The sequence below is a fragment of the Propithecus coquereli genome, unplaced genomic scaffold (assembly GCF_000956105.1).
Source record: "Propithecus coquereli isolate 6110/MARCELLA unplaced genomic scaffold, Pcoq_1.0 Scaffold414, whole genome shotgun sequence".
Lineage (NCBI taxonomy): Eukaryota > Metazoa > Chordata > Mammalia > Primates > Indriidae > Propithecus > Propithecus coquereli.
Genome location: NW_012149886.1, coordinates 689258 through 695345, shown reverse-complemented (window position 1 = coordinate 695345; position 6088 = coordinate 689258).

Sequence of the window (6088 nt, the reverse complement as noted above, 5' to 3'; positions counted from 1 at the left end):
TCTTGGAGTCTGTAACTCTTAGGAGTGAGATGAGAATCACTTTTCCCTACTTCCCAGTATGCCAACTACCTGACCAGCCAATGTTAAATTGATGTTTGGGATTCAATGGTCTTTCCAGGATATTCTAGCATCAGCTGGGCAGAGACAGCCTATCATTGTTTAGGGTAATTCTCACTGAAAACCTTTATACAATATTTTTTATTAATGGCCTATGTGTCATTTTTCTTCTTCAGAAATTCTTTTTGCTTGTCCTTTTATAGTTACAGTATCAACAATTTCCCTTTGTTTTTGTTTTTCATTAATCTGACTAGATGAATTTATTATCATCAATGAATTTAGCAGAGCTATTTCCTCTGTCCCCATGAATTCTCAAATAACATAGTCCTGAACCCCACAATCAAATGCTGACATTCTCTGTCACAATATCAATAAATACTGTAAAAATTATACTACTGTAAAAAAATACACCACTAAGAACTAAGTTTATTTGCAAACACATTAAGACGAATAACAATGGACAGTGACGTAATAATTTCAACTAAAATCATTATAAACAATAAGCTAGTAATGAACTAACATGGAATTTCAAAGGAAGGAGTGATTAAGGATTAATAAGTTAATTGGAAGGTGAAATTAGATTTTGAAAAAGGAGTAATGTTGTCAGGTGGATTAAAAAGGAAGGGCATTCATTGTAGGCCAGGGGAAGGTTATGAAAAAGGCACATTAGACATGTCATTTCCTGGCAATTGTAGGAGCAGATTATAGCTAATTCTAACTGAAGTAGAAGGTATAAAGAAAGGCAAGGTAGAAATTGAGACTGTAGATCCAGTTGCCCAATATGGTGGACACAAGTGCCATGTGGTTGCTTAAATGAAATAAATTTGAAAATTCTGTTCCATGGTGACACTAGCTACATTTTCAGTGCTCAGTACTCATGTTTGGCTAGTGGTTAGTATATTGGATAGCACAGAAATAAAATAGTTCTTTAGAACTCCACAAATGGATAAGGATCAAGTGATAGCTTTATAAGCTCATATATAGGAGAGTAAAGAGCAACTTAATGGAGGTAAAATGAGAGATGTGGATTTCTGAATCAATCACATGTTGTACATTATCTATACATATTATTTTAAACATTGATATGAGGATTTTCTACAACAATGTTAAAAAGTAGAGGTGGTGGTTAGGAGAATAAGTGTAATGGCGACGGTTAAACCTCAAATCATTTCTGCAAAGATTAGCTTGCCAAAATTATATTCATGCAATTCCCCAAAAAGGTAAAACATTCAAGTGCTTCTACATCTTCAAAGATAATGGTAAAATAAATTGCTATTACGGGCCTATTATCTTTGATAGAAAAGGGACTAGGATTAGCTTGATTAACTCAGTCCTGTAATTAACAATTTCCACCTTTTGAAAAGACACTGTCGAAACCATAGGTAAAGAATACTTACAATATCACTAAAATGTAGGTATTGAGATGTGAGTAAAAATAAATCCAACTAATCTTAAAAATTATTGCTGCATGCATGTGGATACAATTCTAACTTTTAGACACATTTTCACAGTATAAAGACAACTCTGGCCTTGGTATGCCCTTTAAACAGAAAGTGCTCCTGGATCTTGCATTATGCTATTAATATTATTTAGTCATTGCTAATGGTAACTAGACTATGGGTTTTAAAATATGTTTTCAGTCTTACTGTGCTAATAGTTTACTCTTGTTTGAGAACAATGGAGTGAATATTTTGGGTAGTATATTTGAGGATTAATAGATATATTCTTTGGCTATGGAGTCAAGGATTTTCTGGGAAAAGCTCAGGCTCATTATCAACTAAAGACTACCTGTTGAATACTTGCTATATGTTCATTATTTTGTGAGCTGTTATGGGGGAACACAAAAGTAGAAGGAAAGTGTAATGGGTTGGATAGTGTCACCCCATCCCACAAAGTCATATCCATCAGGAACCTCAGAATGGGACCTTATTTAAAAATAGGGGCTTTGTAGATATATTTAGTTAAATTAAAATGAAGTCACACTAGATTACGATGGGCTCTGAATGAGTGCATTTATAAAAGAACAGAGAAAACAATCTGGACACAGAGGCTGCATAAATACACACAAGGGAGAAGGCCATGCCACAGCAGAGGCAGAGATTGGAGTGAGTCAGCTACAATCCCCACAATGCCAAGGATTGCTGGCAGCCAGAATCCAGGAGACAGGTATGGAAAAAAATTCTCCCTGAGAGCCTTCTGAAGGAACCAAATCTGCTGATACTTTGATTTCAGACTTCTGGCCTTCTGAACTGTGAGAGAATAAAATTTCTGTTGCTTCAAGCCACCCAGTTTACAGTAATTTGTTATGGTAACCCTGGGAAACTAACACGAAAAGGAATTTCCTTTCTGGGTCCTTGCTCTGGGCCTTATTCTGTGCTATTCAATCTATTGTTCATTGAGTACCCACAGGCATCTCTACCCCTGTTTCACAGATGAAATAAACAAAGCTCACAGAGGTTTATAACTTCACTCTCTTAGCAAATGATGGTCAGGAGTCTAGTTCTGTTACTTCTGTTAAGCTCATCACCTTAAATTCCCTGGGCTTGGATTCATTCATCTTACAAATGATGTGCTGCTAATCTAGGGGTGTTCAGAGAGGAGGAACCCAAGGAAGGCTTGGGGATGAAAGGATATCTTCCATGAGATAATGGAGCTAAAGCTGGCTTTTGAAATTTCAATAGGATTTGGATAGACATAGAGGTTCAAAAATGCTTTCCAAGGGCAGGGAGATTGGGATTCTAACCTGGTTCTACAATTTAAGCAGTCAAATTGTGATGCATGTGTTGAATTGCACCTTTTCTATGTAGGACTTCTGCGTTCATATAACACCTTCTCCAATCCTTGCAGCCACTCCACGGCAGAAGCATCCTCTTACTCATTGTATGAGTAAGGAAATGAGTCTCTGAAAGGTTAAGTGCTTTTTCTTCAAAGTCACACAATTAGAAATTGATACCAGGGAATTCAGTCATACATGTTTCTGACTCCAACGTCTGTATCTTCCTTTCTTCATTTTTTTCCTTTGAATTTAGGCAACGTTTTTATAGAATAGGAATAGCACTGGGGGGCGGGAGATACCAGTTATGCAGGACACAAATCTCAATGAGAATGCAGCATATTCATGTTTTTCTGAACATAATAAGACTATAAACCCCAAATATCTGTATGTATTTTATAAGGAAGCAAGGAATATTAATTATGTCCAGGACAGCACTGTGTCTTAGCAGGGGACTTGCTCTTCAGCTCTGGGCCATGTAAAAGTCAATGATAATTGCTCATTTATCTGTCTGTCCTGCCAAGTTGGGGTTACCTGGAGAGATGGGCTGTGTCATCACTATCGCTACACTCCTGCCTCTGGCTCTATGCCTAGCATAAAGCATGTGATCAGTAAATGTCTTCTTGCATGAATGACTATATGAAGGAATGATTATATAAAATGATGGATAATCTGTGTTTCTTTGGTCCTCACTGATTGTTATTATTCAAGCAGTTTAAAATATATATAAACTATCTGAGCTAAAACTCATATCCAAAATGGACTGCTTAACACTAAATTTCACTAAAAATAATAAAATTACATTTGATATTTATATGTTTGGCCAAAATCTGCTTTTTTTAAGAATGAAGCAAGCATTCAACCTCTTTCTGGCCCAAAGTAATTCTTCTGAATACCAGGCTTCTTGTAGTTTACTTTCCCTTTTCCGACAGTGCATTAGTAATCTAGACATAACACATAGTTAACAGAGCAAGCTCTGGGATATATGTGTAAAAGGACGAAAAGAAAACTCATTTAAGAAACCATACAACCTTTCTGACATATCCTTAATTCTTATTTTAATGGTTAATTTATACAAACCAGAATGTAAACACATTTAGAAAGTTTTCTGATAATTTAAACCAGATCTCATCAGGGTAATTGTATTCCCATCATCTATTTAGGAATCAGTCTTCCTAAACAGTATTGTATTAACATAATGAGATAATATGCATATGCAAATTACTCAAATCAAAAATCATGTTCCTGGACACATTAAACAGTAGATGTTAGACATAATGATAATTTGACATACAAAATACTTTTATTTATCTAGACAAATCATGCAAAAAAATTTAACCATCACAAATGGGCATACTTAAGAAGTGCAAGGGGAGATGAACCACGATGCCAGTGGCTTTATTTTACATTACGAGAAATGTAAAGCAGTTTTCTCTTTGCTGTTTCGATATGGAATAGTCCCAAACCCTTTCTTCTGCCAATGCATTAAAATGCCAACCTGCTGAAAGTCATTTGTGCCCTGATCCCACGTGAAAAACTGCCAAGATTCCTGCTGGAAAGTCAGACACATCCATAAGTCAGTTTTCCCGTCTCTCTCCTGCCCCTCCCATGCAGTGTTCTGCATTATTTCGTTGGATCTTTTTTGTTATAAGTTGACTCTTAGGAAGCATTGTTTTTGTATCTCTCTATTTACCTAAACAGCCATATGGTCCCCTTGGGTTTCTTTGGTCTGTGGGGTGATCTTTTATAAAGTATGGATTCCCCTGGAGCCTCAGAAATTGTCTCCCAGGAGTGGACTGAAGTCCCATCTTTTCTCTTCTACCCATATTGCTTTGCATAGACTGAGAGACAAGTCAGTTTCCAGTGAAGAGCTATTTTTCTTGCATACAGGGGAGATGTATCAGAAAAATGGCCTCCCAGTAACTGAAAAGAAAGGGACAAGTTTATTCAAGGCTATTTTGTTACAGACATTGTTCAAGGACATCAGCAAAACTCTGAGAAGTAGGTATTATCATCTCTGTTACTCAGATGAGCTAGCAATTTGCTCAAGGTCATATAGTTAAGTGGTAGATACAGAATTTAAACTTGGATTTATCTGTTCCCAAAACTCTTTCCACTATACCCATTGACCCAGGAATATACTTCCAATCAGGGTAAAGCAAGCAGCACAATGTTAAGTATACTTATATAAGCTACTTGGAACCACAGAACCATAGTACAGTGCTGATGGGGAGCTTAACAGCCATTTAGTCCAATCACCCCATTTAAAGATAAAAACTGTGGCTTCCGGAGATTCAGTGTTTCACCCAAGGTCACATATTATGCCTATAACCCAAATCTTCAAACTGTTAATACTCATCCATAATAATATTCTACCGCTCACTTAATATTTGGTTTCCTTTAATATAGTTTCATTTTTTTTCATTTTTCCTTTTCTGTATTTATATCTTTATTTTCTGTTTTATTTGATTGTTCTCACTAATAAAACAGAGCAAAACAAAAAAGCATTTGCATTCACCAATTTTCCTCTCTCGCATTGTGAACAAGTCTGAAGAATTCCTCAGAAAAAGGGCACTTGAGATTCACCATGAATGAGAACGGATTGAAACAAATTGCAGAACTCTTTGGGGTTTAATTCGCAGATTGTTGAAAGATTTTCTTTCTACTTTCAACCTCTTTTGAACTGAGCTGATTTTAAAACTGAGCTGTTAATGTCCTCACTAACTTACTAGTCAGCAGAATTCTTTGCTTCTGCTCAAACCTAAAAAATAAGCAAATGGAAAACAAGCAAAAAAAAGTACAATAAAATAAAAATGCATAGCTTCTTCACACACAGACAGCTTCAGTTTATTCCAGAGTCAGTGCTGCCTGAGGATGCATAACGTTTTCCTTGTTAGCCAATATTCTGCCATCTTGGGAACAGTTAGCAATGCATTCATCACTATGCTTGGGGTACATAAAAAGTAGAACCTTTGTAAAGTTTTTTTTTTTTTCTTTTTGGTTTTGTTTTTTATTCCCGAAGGATAAGAGGCACCAAATGCTGGTTTCTTTTAATGGAATTTGAGTGAGGGATATTAAAAACGAATAAACTATAAGATATATGCAAATACATCTTACAGGGAATTTTCAAAATCTCTTTTTCTTTTTTGGAGACTTGTCGTTTGAAAGAGGTCTCTGTTTTGACATTTTACCTAAATGTATTTATTCTTCACATCAAATTCTCTTATTGACCCTGAGATCTCATTTTGAGATATTAAG